Source organism: Schistocerca cancellata, chromosome 8, assembly GCF_023864275.1.
Source record: "Schistocerca cancellata isolate TAMUIC-IGC-003103 chromosome 8, iqSchCanc2.1, whole genome shotgun sequence".
NCBI lineage: Eukaryota > Metazoa > Arthropoda > Insecta > Orthoptera > Acrididae > Schistocerca > Schistocerca cancellata.
Window position 1 is genome coordinate 143,372,165 of NC_064633.1, and position 16,925 is coordinate 143,389,089.

A 16,925-nucleotide genomic window follows, 5' to 3' on the forward strand; every position below is an offset into this window, starting at 1 on the left:
TATTGTAGATCGTATTTTTGACATAGCTCTTTTCATGTACATCACATAATGGAAACTCCAGGTTAAACATCAAACATTCACGGAAAAAATAGATTGCTACTCACTGTAAAGATGACACACTGAGTTACAGAAAGGCAAAATGAAAGGACAGTTACGCATTAACTTTCTGCCAATGCTTTTGTCAGAAAAGGAAACACATTCTGATCCAAGCTGCTGGAGACGCCAGTCACGTGTGCAAGTGGTGTTGCTTGCTTGTGTTTAATGAATGTGTGGGTGTTTCCTTATCTGATGGAGGCTTTCACTGAAATATAATGTGTCTTTTTCTTCTGCCAGTCTGCAACTCAAGCAACCTAACTTTTCCTTGTATTGTTTATCTATGACACATTATAGACAATACCTTGTGTCAGAATACTGAAAAAGCCTTTTTTTCTCTAGCTGCACTATATTTATATCTACATTGTCACCATAGTTGCACACATTTGCTACTTTTTTTAATTTTTTGAACATCTGGTGGCTATAGCAATGTAATAAAGTTATTCACAGAAATAAATTTAATGAACTTCGACTTCATATTGATCCCCCCCCCCTCCTCTCCCACACACACACATACAAGCTAAACCTGTTACTGACTATACTTTGCAACACACACTACAGCAATAACCAACGTCCACATCCACATACACACTCTGCAAACTACCATAAATTCCATGCAGTAAGTATTTTCCATTGTACCAATTATTAGGAATTCTTCTTGTTTCATTCATGGGCTGCAGGAAAAACCACTGTTTGTACACCTCTGTGTATGTGTGCTGTAACTAATCTAGTCTGATCCTTGTGATTCCGGTGGAAGTAATAGATAGGGGATTGTAGTATATTCTGAGTTTCATTATTTAAATCTGGTTCTTGAAACTTTGTGAGTAGTCTTCCTTGAGATAGTCTGCATTTGTCTTCAAGTGTCTGTCAGTTCAGGTTCTTCAGCACCTTTGTGACAATCTCCTATGTGTCAAACTAAGTTATGACCGTTTGTGCTGCCTTATTCTATTTTTTTTATACATTCAACATCTGATGTAGCAATATCCTAAAATATCCTAGGAGGGATTGCACAAGAGTTTTGTAAGCAATCTCCTTTGTAGACTGAGTGCGTTCTTCTAATATTCTACAAGTGAACAGAAATCTACCGCCTGTGTTACTTATGATTGAGCCTTTGTGATTGTTCTATTTTGTATCACCTACAAACTATTACACCCACGTATTTGTATGAGGTGAATTGATTGATTCCATTTGTGACTCATTGACTTTAGTCATAGGATACTGCATTTTTTTCATTATGAGGAGCACATAAATGTATATTTGTGAATATTTAAAGCAAGTTGTCAGTCTGTGCACCACTTCTAAATTTTATCAAGATCTGACTGAATATAGGCAGCTTTATTCAGGGGAAATTTGTGACTGAATTGAGGACTTTTTGGTAGTGAGAATGCACCATGTTATCTTGGATGGAGAGCCATCGTCAGATACAGATCTGCAAAAATTCAAAAAATACTATTAATAATCCCAGTACACTTCTCTACAGCACATCTAAAGTTACTTCTATATCTGTCGATGACCCTCCATCCAAGATTATGTACTGGATCCCTCCTATGAAGGAATCTGCAATCCAGTCACAAATTTCATTTGATACCCCATATAATTGTACTTTCGATAATAAGCATAGGTGTGGTACCGAGTCAAATTCTTTTTAGTAATTGAGAAATACTGCATTACGTGACTGTCTTGATCCATGGCTTGCAGGACGTCATGTGAGAAATGTGAAAATTGGGTTTCATATGGTCAGTGTCTTCAGAATCCATATTTTTTGGTATGGGGGCATTCTGTCTGAGATACCATATTATTTTTGGTACCATATTATGTTTGAGCTCTGAATATGTTCTGTGATTCTACAGCAAACAGATGTCCAGGATATTGGGTAGCAGCTTTGGATCCCCACACTTATGCTTGCTGTCAAAAGTGCAATCATATGGGTATCAGGGGAAATTTGTGACTGGATTGAGGACTTTTTGGTAGTGAGAATGCACCATGTTATCTTGGATGGAGAGCCATCGTCAGATACAGATCTGCAAATGATGTTTTTTGCAGTTATCTATAATGAGGTACTTCTGAAAGAGGCTGCATTATTTAGTCAGATTGTGATAAGGTTCCAGAGTGGTGCAGAGAGAGATTGGCAACTTGCTTTAAATGTTTAGAAACATAAAATTTTGCACTTCACAAAATGAAAAAGAAAAATCATAATATCCTATGACTATAATATCAATCAGTCACTGTTGCAATCAGCCCACTCATACAAATACCTGAGTGTAACACATTGTAGGGATATGAAATGGAATGGAGATGTTGCTTCAGTCATGGTTAAAGCAGATGGTTGACTTCAGTTTATTGATAGAATACTGGGGATGTACATTCAGTCTACAAAAGAAATTGCTTGCAAATCACTTGTGTGACTGGTCCTAGAATATTGCTCAATTATGTGGTGCCCATACCAGGGTATATTGGACATATACAGAGAAGGACAGCATGAATGGTTACAGGGTTGTTTAATCAGTGGGAGAGTATCACAGAAATACTGAGGCAACTGAACTTGAAAAATCTTGGAGATAGTCATAAACTATCCCAAGAAAGTCTATTAACTAAGTTTCAAGAACCAGCTTTAAATAATTATTCTCAGAATATACTACAACCTACTATGTCCCCCTCACATAGGGATCGTGAAGATAAGATTAAAATAATTACTGCACATACAGAGCCATTAAAACAGTCGTTCTTTCACACTTCACATGTGAAGGGAACAGAAAGAAACCTTCATAACTAGTACAGTGGGATGTACCCTCTGCTATGCGCCTCTTGGTGGTTTGCAGAGTAGAGATAAAGATGTAGTTTTGTGGATCACTCCTGATACTTTTCTTGGAGTCGGGCCTGACCTGTGTTTTCTTCCAGTTACTGGGCAACGTACATTTTTAGGGACCTAGAGTAGATTATGTTTGAAAGAGGGGCTAATTCAGCCACAAATTGGTATAAAATTTGATAGGAACTGCATTAAATACCGGTTAGGAAATTACTGCGAAAGCAAAGAGAGCTTCACTCCAAATTTAAACGCAGCCAAAACTTCTCAGACAAACAGAAGCTAAACGATGTCAAAGCTAGCGTAAGGAGGGCTATGCGTGAAGCGTTTAGTGAATTCGAAAGTAAAATACTAGGTACCGACTTGACAGAAAATCCTAGGAAGTTCTGGTCTTACGTTAAATCAGTAAGTGGCTCGAAACAGCATGTCCAGACACTCCGGGATGATGATGGCATTGAAACAGAGGATGACAAGCGTAAAGCTGAAATACTAAACACCTTTTTCCAAAGCTGTTTCACAGAGGAAGACCGCACTGCAGTTCCTTCTCTAAATCCTCGCACAAACGAAAAAATGGCTGACATCGAAATAAGTGTCCAAGGAATAGAAAAGCAACTGGAATCACTCAACAGAGGGAAGTCCACTGGACCTGACGGGATACCAATTCGATTCTACACAGAGTACGCGAAAGAACTTGCCCCCCTTCTAACAGCCGTGTACCGCAAGTCTCTAGAGGAATGGAAGGTTCCAAATGATTGGAAAAGAGCACAGGTAGTCCCAGTCTTCAAGAAGGGTCGTCGAGCAGATGTGCAAAACTATAGACCTATATCTCTGACATCGATCTGTTGTAGAATTTTAGAACATGTTTTTTGCTCGAGTATCATGTCGTTTTTGGAAACTCAAAATCTACTATGTAGGAATCAACATGGATTCCGGAAACAGCGATCGTGTGAGACCCAACTCGCTCTATTTGTTCATGAGACCCAGAAAATATTAGATACAGGCTCCCAGGTAGATGCTATTTTTCTTGACTTCCAGAAGGCGTTCGATACAGTTCCGCACTGTCGCCTGATAAACAAAGTAAGAGCCTACGGAATATCAGACCAGCTGTGTGGCTGGATTGAAGAATTTTTAGCAAACAGAACACAGCATGTTGTTATCAACGGAGAGACGTCTACAGACGTTAAAGTAACCTCTGGCGTGCCACAGGGGAGTGTTATGGGACCATTTCTTTTCACAATATATATAAATGATCTAGTAGATAGTGTCGGAAGTTCCATGCGGCTTTTCGCGGATGATGCTGTAGTATACAGAGAAGTTGCAGCATTAGAAAATTGTAGCGAAATGCAGGAAGATCTGCAGCGGATAGGCACATGGTGCAGGGAGTGGCAACTGACCCTTAACATAGACAAATGTAATGTATTGAGAATACATAGAAAGAAGGATCCTTTATTGTACGATTATATGCTAGCGGAACAAACACTGGTAGCAGTTACTTCTGTAAAATATCTGGGAGTATGCGTGCGGAATGATTTGAAGTGGAATGATCATATAAAATTAATTGTTGGTAAGGCGGGTACCAGGTTGAGATTCATTGGGAGAGTCCTTAGAAAATGTAGTCCATCAACAAAGGAGGTGGCTTACAAAACACTCGTTCGACCTATACTTGAGTATTGCTCATCAGTGTGGGATCCGCACCAGATCGGATTGACGGAGGAGATAGAGAAGATCCAAAGAAGAGCGGCGCATTTCGTCACAGGGTTATTTGGTAACCGTGATAGCGTTACGGAGATGTTTAACAAACTCAAGTGGCAGACTCTGCAAGAGAGGCGCTCTGCATCGCGGTGTAGCTTGCTCGCCAGGTTTCGAGAGGGTGCGTTTCTGGATGAGGTATCGAATATATTGCTTCCCCCTACTTATACCTCCCGAGGAGATCACGAATGTAAAATTAGAGAGATTAGAGCGCGCACAGAGGCTTTCAGACAGTCGTTCTTCCCGCGAACCATACGCGACTGGAACAGGAAAGGGAGGTAATGACAGTGGCACGTAAAGTGCCCTCCGCCACACACCGTTGGGTGGCTTGCGGAGTATAAATGTAGATGTAGATGTCGATGTAGCTATGTTCAGTTTAGAAATTACAACTGTTTCTCAATGCCAGAGGTACTAATATCTGTGTCACTGATCTTTGCAGTAGTGCAAGAACCTACTATGTCCCCCTCGCATAGGGATCGTGAAGATGAGATTAAAATAATTACTGCCCATACAGAGTCATTAAAACAGTTGTTCTTTCACACTTCACACGTGAAGGGAACAGAAAGAAACCTTCATAACTAGTACAGTGGGATGTACCCTCTGCTATGTGCCTCATGGTGGTTTGCAGAGTAGAGATACAGGTGTAGTTTTGTGGATCACTCCTGATACTTTTCTTGGAGTCAAGCCTGACCTGTGTTTTCTTCCAGTTACTGAGCAACGTACATTTTCAGGGACCTAGAGTAGATTACGTTTAAAAGAGGGGCTAATTCAGCCACAAATTGGTATAAAATTTTATAGGATCTGCATTAAATACTGGAGCTATGTTCAGTATAGAAATTACAACTATTTCTTAATGCCAGTGGTACTAATATCTGTGTCACTGATCTTTGCAGTAGTGCAAAAATTAAATTGGTGCAGTACCTCTGGAATTTTACTTTGTGAAGGAACATTTAAAAACAGAGTTAAATATTTCTGCTTTTGCTTTGCTACCCTCAGTTTCAGTTCCTGTCTCATGCACAAGTGTCTGGACACAAACTTTGGTACCTCTAACAGCCTTTACATCTGCTTGAAGTGTTCAAAAGGATGGTGCCCATCTACTTGCTTGCAACCAGCACTCTGTGAACCACCTGGACTGAGGACTTTTAGGATATTACCACTGCATATTTTTGAATTGACTTGAAGTTTGTGTTAATGACACCATCATCCAACACAAATTTCTCACAGAATTGGAATCTTTAGCTTCCATTTGTAATAACTTGAGTCAGTCTTCAATACCTTATTCTTTTGGTACTCTCATATAAATCTATATCAGCATTGTATGCTCAAAGTTATTTATAGGGGAGGGTACTTTTTACCAAAGTTAGGCATAGCCTATCTTAGTTTGCATATTTGTGTATTCTGTTGACTCTTGCTTTATTTTGATGACAAAACCACTCTGGAGTTGTAGTGTAGGCAGCACTGAAGGCCCAAATAAAGAGTACAGATCAGATACATCATCAGTGTTCCTTTGCATTCATGTTGCCATAGATTATTTCCCACCACTTGTGTATACTGTTGAAAACCCATGAACTTCACCTTTGTCTGTCATAATTACCCTCCATACTTCCTATGTGCTTCTGTACTTGAGACTGAATAAATGCTGTGCTCTCGCTGCACAAATCCACAGCATTTGCCATCTTACAGCTCTGAGGAGTGCTTGTATCAATCTACCTTAGTAAACATTGGCACTACTACAGCTAGTGCAGCTTGTCGGCATTTGTGAAACCCTCATATATAAGGATTAGTCATGAAGTTTTAATTAAGACCTAGAAAAATCCAGCTGAATCCATGGAACTAGGTGATGGTCTTAGTCATAACATGTTTTTCCCAGCAGTGGATAACTTGCCAAATGATGGCTGTAGAAGTCTTCATTTGGACTTTTCAGGAAACTTTCCACCTGGAAAATTTACTCCTCGTCATTTGCAAAAGCCTGCCACACAATGGTTTCTGCATCCAATAGTTGTCAAAAATGTCACTGGGTGCTATGTCAGGAGAATAGGGGAATGAAATTGTTGTGGATTGGCAAGAGAGCCAACCCACTATGAGAGGAAGCCGAAAGGCACGCATTTTAGCTCACGCAGGCTGGCATGAGGTCTGGAACAGGTCAAGGAAATGAGACTAGCAAAAAATTAACGTAGCTGTGGAATACTTAACTTTAATCCATAAATGGTGAACATCGCTCTTGATGGTACAAGTTTTACAGCATCAATAGTAACTGGTAATGGCGCCTTGCTAGGTCGTAGCAAATGATGTAGCTGAAGGCTATGCTAACTATCGTCTCGGCAAATGAGAGCGTAATTTGTCAGTGAACCATCGCTAGCAAAGTCAGCTGTACAGCTGGGGCGAGTGCTAGGAAGTCTCTCTAGACCTGCCGTGTGGCGGCGCTCGGTCTGCAATCACTGATAGTGGCGACATGCGGGTCCGGTGTATACTAACGGACCACGGCCGATTTAAAGGCTACCACCGAGCAAGTGTGGTGTCTGGCGGTGACACCACATTCCTCCCCCGCAAATCGGCCCTGCTATTTGGACCAAGGGGAGCTAGGAAACGCCTGAAAACTTGCTTCAGGGTGCACGCCAACATGCGGTGTATGCGCCCATAGAGAGACAGGAGGGGCCTCCATCGGGCCGGGGCACCCGACGGACGAAGACGACATATGGTCCGGAGCGGGCAAGAGTTCCATGTCAGAGGACAACTGGTCACGGGAAGCGATCGGCGGCTCGTGACCCAGGGAGGTGCTTGGCGGTTGCAGCGACGCGTCCACTGTGGGCGTCGCCGGCGGGAACACAGGCGGCGGTGGCGGTGGTGGCGGCGGCGCGTCACCATGGGGCAAAATGGAAGGCAGCGTCGGTAATACCTGGGGCTGAGGCAAGCCAGTAGATGGGTCCCCAGGGCGCTGACCGGACAGCACTGTCGCTGAAAGCAGACGGGGAGCGGCAGATCCCGTGCAATGACAGAGGCGCAGCTGATTGAGATGCCGACGCACCTCACCAGAGGCCCCCAAAACCAGATACATAGCGCGCCCGAGGCAGCGAAGAATGTGCCCTTCAAGCCAATGCCATGAACCTCTATAGTTGCGGTAGTAGACAAGATCGCCTGGGGCAAAAGCAGGTGTCTGCCGCTGCACAGGAACCTGATGCGGCGGATGTAGCAAAGACATCAAGGTGCGATGAGGGCGACCGTGAAGCAACTCAGCCGACGAGCGACCATATCTGGGCTGAGAGCGATACGAGGACAAAAAGAGCAATAACACGTCCTCCCGAGAATGCGACTCTTTCAACTTCAACATCTGTGACTTGAAAGTCCCGACCAATTGTTCAGCGGCACCGTTGGACTGTGGCGAAAACGGCGTGGACGTCAGATGTTTAATACCATTGGCCTTGCAGAATGACTGAAATTCGGCGGACATGAATTGTGGGTCATTGTCAGAAACAATAGTCTGTGGAAGACCTTCAATGCAAAAGATAGCGGATAATGCTTGGCTGGTGGCAGATGACGTCATGGAAGACATCCGAACAACAAAAGGAAAAGTACTGAATGAATCTACCACAACCAACCATCGAGCATTCCAGAATGGACCAGCAAAATTGATGTGTAAGCGTTGCCAAGGGGAAGTGGCTTTTGGCCATGCAAAGAATTTCCGCGGTGGTGCTGACTGTTGTTCGGCACACACCATACAAGAAGAGCACATATTCGTAATCGCGGCATTGATTCCGAACCAAGTACAGAGCTGACGAGCAAGTTGTTTCGTTCTGACTATACCCCAATGTCCTTGGTGGAGAAGCTGTAAGACAGAGGACTGTAACGAACGTGTGACCACGACCCTGGACTGATCATTATCAGAAAGCAACAGCAAAACACCACGTTGTACAAAAAGTCTCTCCTTGTGAGCAAAAAATCGGCGAACCAAATGATCCCCGATCCGTGACTTTGACAAGGGCCATTGAGTAGCAACGAAACGCAGTATGGTAGCAAGGACAGGGTCGGCAGCTGTGGCTGTAGCTACACGATGAAAATCAATCGGAAACGATTCGACCACGTCATCGGTTTCCGAATCAATGAACATGCAAGCAAGTTCGGAGGAATCGAATGCTCTATCCTCAGCAACAGGCAAATGGGACAACGCATCGGCGTTTCCGTGCTTAGCAGTGGACTGATACAAGGTATCGTAGCGGTACTGCGAGAGGAAAATTGACCAGCGAATGAATTTCTGCGCTGTACGTGGAGGTACAGGCTTGGTCGGATGAAAAAGCAATGTCAAAGGTTTGTGGTCTGTGATGATGGTAAAGTGACGACCATACAAGAAATCATGAAACTTTGTAACACCAAATACGAGAGCCAATGCTTCTTTCTCGATCTGTGAATAATTTCTTTGCACAGACGAGAGCAATTTGGACGCAAAGGCAATAGGGCGATCGTGTGAACCATCTTTGTGCGCAAGCACAGCACCGATCCCGAAATCCGATGCATCCACCATAAACAAAAGGGACATCCAGGGATCGAATGGCATAAGGCAAGTATTGGAAAGCAACGCCGATTTCAACTGGCGAAAGGCGCGTTCGCATTCTGTCGTCCATACGAACGGAACACCTTTACGGTGCCAGCGATGAAACGGAGCTGAAATGGAAGAGGCATGTGGCACATATCTGTTATAGTAATTTATTTTTCCCAGCACACTCTGTAGCTGCTTCAAATTCTGCGGCGAAGGCAAGTCTTGTATGGCACGGAGGTGCTCTGGACTGGGATGTATGCCTGGGGCATTGAGTACATGTCCCAGATAGGGTAAGTCACGAGCAAAAAACACACATTTGTCCTTCCGCAAGCGAAGACCATTTTGTTGCAAGACCTGAAATAATGTTCTGAGATTGGCTAAATGTTCTTCTTCTGTCTTTCTGGAGATCACAATATCGTCCAGATAGTCTGCTGCAGTAGGTACCGACGCACAAACAGTTTGTAGATATTGCTGAAACAATGCAGGGGCGGATGCACACCCGAATGGCAGTCGTTTGAATCGATACAAACCAAGATGCGTGTTAACCACCAAAACGCGCTGGGATTCTTCGTCCACCGGTATTTGCAAGTACGCATCTGCTAGGTCCAACTTTGAAAAATATTTACCTGGGCACAGTTTGTCAAAAAGATCTTCCAGGCGGGGTAAAGGAAAAGTTGCAGTCACTAATTGTGAATTCACTGTTGCCTTGAAATCCACACAAAGTCTCAATTTTCCCGAAGGTTTTTGCAAAATTACTAAGGGTGATGCCCAGAGAGAAGCCTGCACACGTTCAATTACACCTTGTGATTCCAAATCGTGTAATGTTTTTCGACCTCATCATGCAATGTGTGGCGAACATTGCGCGCTCTGAAAAATTTTGGTTGCGTGTTGACTTTCAGGTCCAAATGTGATTTATAGTTCTTAGCGCAACCGAGGCCCGGTGCAAAAATGTCTGCAAATTCTTCACATAGACGAGAAACACTGTCTGAAGGCACAGTCTGGTTCACTGATAGGACCTGATTTACTATAGACAAGTGAAACAACTGAAATAAATCGAAACCAAACAAGTTCACTGCAGAAGAAGAACGAAGGACGTAAAATGACACAAGTTTTGTTTGTCCCTTGTATGTTGCAAGAAGGCTGCACTGTCTTAACACAGGGATCGCGTGACCTAAATAGGTACTTAACTTAACATTTGCGGCACGCAACGGAGGTATGCCCGCTGTTTGTAAGTGTCGTGATTGATCAGTGAAACTGCAGCCCCGGTGTCGAGCTGGAATGGTATCACTTTGCCGTTAATGTCCAAGTCCACAAAAAGTTTATTGTCCTGCTGACGACAAGAGCGACTGTCTCGTGCCACATGAACTGACACTTGTACAGAATCACTTGCGACTTGACGGGATTTCTGGCGATGTCGACGCACACTATTTGTGGGACAAACACAGTCACTGTGAGAGAGAGTAGCACTGGGCGGAGTGGAATGAACTACATGAATTTCCATAGGTGAAGTTTCACGAGCCTGAGTATCCTTGGTTTGATTCCGATTCCGGCGCGAAGCAAAGGGCCTGGAATGGGTTTGAGCTTCCGATCTGAGCTTTTCCTGACAAACACTTTGAACATGTCCTTTTTTATTACAGAAAAAGCAAATAGCCTGGCGTGATGGGCAATTCTCAAGCGAATGTCTAGTAGCACACCGCGGGCATGATTTTAGCACTGCATTTGCTTGCTGGCGCGGTACACGTGGCTGAGAGCCAGGCGGCTTTGGCGCGGCCGTGCGCGAGGACTGTTTACTGTTCCGTGCAGCTCACCCGGCGGGCCGGTTGCAGACAAAATTTCGTCGTAGGACAGAGTTGCTACGTCGTGTTGGGGAAATAATTTGACTATCACATGGTAGGTGTGCACACCGACGGACGATAATAAGAAAGGCTGCCGCTCGTTACCTTGAATTCTGTAGGCGGCAAGATGGAATCCAAATTGGCGTGACCACTCCGTCCAGCTTTCCAGTGCAGCATCAAAAGGACAAAAAGTTGGTGCAACTGCGTGTTGTGGCTGCGTGAGCGGTGGAGCGGCAGCTGCCGCATCGTTTTGCATTGCACGTTGACCCTGGATGAGCTGTCCAAGGGCATCCAGTAAGGCCTGCGTCTGCTGGTTCTGTAAGCGATAAAATTCGGACAGTACATTTGGAGATGGTGGCGAAGCCATTACACAAGTAAATCAGGGCAGTATAGTTACGAACACAGTGTGGCCTCATCGCCAAATGTGGTGGATTGGCAAGAGAGGCAACCCACTATGAGAGGAAGCCGAAAGGCACACATTTTAGCTCACGCAGGCTGGCGTGAGGTCTGGAACAGGTCAAGGAAATGAGACTAGCAAAAAAAGGACGTAGCTGTGGAATACTTAACTTTAATCCATAAATGGTGAACATCGCTCTTGACGGTACATGTTTTACAGCATCAATAGTAACTGTAATGGCGCCTTGCTAGGTCGTAGCAAATGACGTAGCTGAAGGCTATGCTAACTATCGTCTCGGCATATGAGAGCATAATTTGTCAGTGAACCATTGCTAGCAAAGTCAGCTGTACAGCTGGGGCGAGTGCTAGGAAGTCTCTCTAGACCTGCCGTGTGGCGGCGCTCGGTCTGCAATCACTGATAGTGGCGACATCCGGGTCCGACGTATACAAACGGACCGCGGCCGATTTAAAGGCTACCACCTAGGAAGTATGGTGTCTGGCGGTGACACCACAGAAGTACCATTTGTTAGCCCAAAGAAGCAGCATTTATAACTGTGTTCAGTGCAGAAACAGCAGGGGCATCATTGTGGTCAAAGACGTCCCCTTGGACAGCTTTCCGAGACTCTTCATCTTGACAGCTTCATGTAAGCTCATCGGGAGATTTCTGTAATAAACTCCCATGATTTTTGCCATTTCTCAGATTAATCAGTTAGCATCAGACCATAGTACTCCCAAAAAATACTCAGTGGCACGTTGCACGATGACTGTTGCGTCTTCGCCTGTTTCTGCATGGAGCATCCACTGCTTGCTTTGGTTGTTTGTCTCGGGTCATAGTAGTTAACCCAGCCTTCATCCATAGTCAGTGAGTGGCTAAAGAAGTCATCCTCATTGGCCTGACACAGCAGCAACATTTCCATTGTTGCCTCAGTTTGACAGTCTTTTTGATCAGTTTGGCAGCCTTTTTGAAGAGGTGTACAAGGTGTTAAAAATTGATCCATGTATAATTTTCACTTCTCACACTATTCTGTCGATTATGATACACAATTGTTCAAGCACCAGGGCCCCACTTCTCTTGAGATTCCCTGTCATGGTTCTTCATGGAGAAAGGTCTACTACTTCATTCTTCATTATTCGAACTTGTTTTACTACACCAGAAGCATCTGCATCAAAATGATGGTGCACTGTTGCCGTACACTTACAACAACTCTGGACGGACTGTTGCAGTATCGTACTCCTTCAAATGCAGAAAATGAATTACCACATGATACTCCACTTAATCAACTGGTTGCGCCTCCAGTGCTGTGCTACTGTACTGTGGCAGGGTTTGTAATATGTATTTGGACTGCAGACCCCGTACCTACAAATGAACAAACAAAATAATAATCACACAACTTTTTTTTTAGTTCATAATTTATTTTCTTTTGGTCAAGTGAGTACATAACTTATCTTGCAGTAGTAAGACTCCAATTTGAAACTAGTATGTGTGCTTCCAGGAGCTATGGCCACTGCCTGCCGAGCGTGAGGTCATCAGGCACCGCCACCTGCAGTCACCCCTGACTTTTCGCTACTTCAGCAGCAGTCCGCCCTCAGCCAGCTTGCGTTCCCTCCTTTCACCTACACTCGACACCAGGAGGCTACCCCATCGCTGGCACTAACACTTCATTGTGTGTGTTTGTGTATATGGTAGAGGAATATCTACCTTCAAGATTAAGGACATGACATTTTGATTTGTAATCGGCAAGTTTGAGACTTGATATTGTTTGTGAGATCTGAAAGTGGAATGTGTAAAACTTAAGCTCTCTTCAGAAATATCATTGGTACTGATTCTCTGACTTGCAGCTTAGAACTGTAATTATATATGTTTTGAAAATAAATTGTACTATTTTTTAAAAGAATGACGTGTCAATGCAGTGATGTGAACATCTGCATAAGAAGGAAACCCATTTACAGATTCAATGATGAAGGTTTAGGTCCCAAGATCAGGAGAGACAGCTTTCCATCCAGCTAATTTCTTTTAGAGATCTGATTCATTAATGTGTGTATATAAGTTTACTATATTTGTTGTAATCTTATATTCCATCTTAATATGAAAGCAAATTTTGTGTATCCACTGATATGGTAATCATAGTACCAAATTAGTTTGTAAGTGTGTAAATATTATTTCAAAAAAATTAAGGAAGTTTTAAATTAGTTATTGCTGTCTTGCACAGAGAAAGAAGCAGTCAACATTTTCTTTCCAACCTGTAACAGATCTTGGGCAGTTTTATATGAAAAATAGATTAATTTGAGATTGCAAAGTAAAATGATGTATTCATATGTAGAACATGGTACATATTCTTTCCACTGATTTTCACCTTTTTTTCTAAATTTTTCCTTAAGGAATTGTGGCAACATTTGTGTTCTGATCTATTTCTCCTTTAAAGTACAATTTAATTAGGAACAAATTTAAAAATTTGTTAGTCATTCTTTAATTCAATTATCACCATTACAAGTAAAGATGTTAAGACAGCAACATGCATAATATTTTCATTACATGAATTTAAAATGTCTGAAGTGTGATTGCAAATGCTGACTGGAAATGACGAGTATGTATCTGCTTTTGTAAAGTTTGTATGTACATATATAAATGTTACATAAGAATGCAGGACGAGTAGAATGGCCTGGTGTGTGACATAGTTCTTTCTCATGTAAATAATTACACATAGAGGCTTTTCTTGGAGTAACAGGGAACAAACACGTTGCAAAAATGTAGTAGTGTCTTCATGTCACTGAGTGTGTTAAAATGAAGCTTAAACTTCTAATGGCATTGAAAATTATTTTGTGTGATCAAAAGACAGAAAAGATTAAGTAGCAGTTAATTCGCGAGAATAATTTAATATTTTGTTTAATATTGCACCAGAAACCCCACAATTTTTATCATTTTAATTCCTTTGCTACGATCTGTAATCATTCATCATTTATTTGAATGAATTTCATTGACTAGTATATACATTTTCAATTAACAGTTTAAAAAATGATGTGTTATGTGTTAATTTCAAAATTTAATTTAGTTCAGAGATGATCTGCAGGATACCTACATCTATTTTTACATAAAGTATTTATTTTATGCTATGTGTATTCAGGCAACCATTGTAGTTAGAAGTAGAAATTATGCAGTGTTATAAAAAATACTATAATCTTGTTATTAATGTCACGTTATACTTCCTCATACTATACGAAGTACAGCACAAATTAAGAAATTTATTTCTCAAAAAACAATATAAGTTGACTATAGACTGAAATAAGTTGATTAATGATTCTGTGCATTCTAGTGGAGAATACTGCACACAAACACACATCTAGTACTTTCAGAAGTTTCAAATCTCTGTATTTCATAACTGTTGGAAAGTGTTACTTATCGAACATCAATTAAAAGCAGCTTAATAAAAATCTTCGAGAATATTCACATGAATAGGAATTTACTACATGTTGTTTTAAAAAAATAGAGCATTCATGAACTCCCATTTATTTTGCCAAAAATGCGTCTGTTAACTTGCATACTTGAATGTGAGTTACAGTAGTAATGAATCTTTGGCAAGGTTAAAAGTACACTGTGGTGACTTCATTTTGATTGTTCTTAGTTTAAGTACATCAATGGTAGCTCTTTATTCATGCCCAGAGACCTGTTTATATTACCCAAAGACAATATGGTACACAATGACACATATAATAACTTCTACAAGATGACCAGTGTATTAGAAAGATCCAATGATAGGCTCAAATTTCAGTTGTTCACTACATACTGCTCTGTAATTGCTGCATCCGGCAGTATTGCTGATTTTTATTACTTTTCAAAATTTTTATGTATATATCAGTGTATGCAAAATTTGCATAAGCACATAGGAATGGCTGCCATGCCTTGTCTGTGTTATGTTTTATACTTTCCAGGGCAGCAGGCTTGGCTCTTGTGTAATATAATGATGGAACTTTATGAAGGACTTCTAAAGTGTGACCACTACATCAGACATGGTTAATATTCTTTGTAAAAGACTTACTATACTCATTGTCATTTTCTCATAGTAAAAAATATGTGTATAAAACTGTTATTTATTTTACATAATGCTATGACAACTAAAAAATTAATGTATGTATTGCAATCAGATTTAGAAAATGTTTGTGTATTGTGTGATGTCAATGCTTTCATAGAAAGTGGTTTGCTAAAACTGCTGAATTCTGCAGTCAGACAGAATTTTGCACATTCCAAGTCTTAGTCCATTTAATCCTAATGAACAGAAATGTCCTGCTCTGGCATTTTGACATGATTAGCATACTGGCTTCTGAACAAAAGTAATATTTGATAAAAGGTTAATTGTCACCTTACTTTTTTTTACTGTGAAGCTGGTAAACTCTTGGGACTTTATTACTACAACACAAAAAAAGTAGTTTCGTTAAACAACAGAACATGCATAAAGCAGCTTGAAGCATCATGTAAGCTTTCTAATTAATATTCATTTAAGGAAAACAAACTGTTTCTCATGTAATAAGAGCAGATATAAACAAGACTGAGATTATTAAAGGTGGACACACCAATCAATATAGATGGAAAAATTGTTCCATTTCTATTGAGAAGGGCCTGTAACTAGCCTCAGTTTTGGATTTAATACAGTGTACAGATTTTGCATTTCATGACGCAAGCAGAAAATGAGATATTTATAAATGTGTTTACTTTACAGCTTTACAGAGATAACAACATTACTGCATGCTTGTTTCAAATACTGCCCTCACCATATTTAAGAGGTGTGGTTTGTAAACTATTTTCCTTTAGATTTAGTCATCTTTGTAAATTGTTTCAAGATTTCATTTCATATGAGTAACAAATAGGTACAGTTTTTAAAATTATGATACTGCCACATTATTAATCTGGAATGTTTATTTGACACTTCATGGGTAAATATTTCTTATGTTTTGCGTCTGTGAATGTGAGAGTACTGCATTATGTACAGTCTCATAGGCGGTCAACCTGTAAGAATATTTTTCACATGTTTTATACTTGGTGCTCCAATCCTTATTTGTTTTATTTTATCAGAATACACTGTATTTTGGAAGAGAGTTTCTTGTTACATTAGTTACATAATTCAGTTATCTTGAAATCCCTTTTTGGATTATGAAAAAAGAAATTTCAGTGACTCTTCCCATTGTTTCTGCAATTATTTACTTGAAAAAAAAAAAAAAAATTACAGATTCATCCATGTACTTCCCTACACAGTTGAAAGATAACCAGCAATGAATACTAGATACTTGTGTTACAACACTACTTGTAGGATAGTAGTTAACAGGATAACAAACAGCTTCATATATGTTTAGGTATGGGTGGTAACTGTTTTTCCTGCTGTAATGTGAAGTAACAGATCCACACAGGTACGGCTGTTTCGAAATGATGTGTTAATATGTGTATTCATATAATGATTAGCAGTTTTGGATTGGAACTTACTGCTGTCATCCTGTTGTTTCTTTTGAGGTATCCATTTATTTTAGTCTC

At 41.1% G+C, this 16,925-nt stretch overlaps 1 protein-coding gene across 4 annotated transcripts in view; it reads left to right on the forward strand.

Annotated features, from left to right (window-relative positions):
- The window catches only part of LOC126094487 (protein Fe65 homolog), a 262,378-nt gene extending 245,883 nt beyond the window's left edge, over window positions 1–16,495 (forward strand). For all 4 annotated transcript variants that reach the window (XM_049908884.1, XM_049908885.1, XM_049908886.1 and 1 more), the window contains exon 13: window positions 12,901–16,495. The gene's annotated coding sequence lies outside the window, so the exon portion shown is untranslated. The remainder of the gene's footprint in view (window positions 1–12,900) is intronic.
- Window positions 16,496–16,925: the final 430 nt, after the last annotated feature.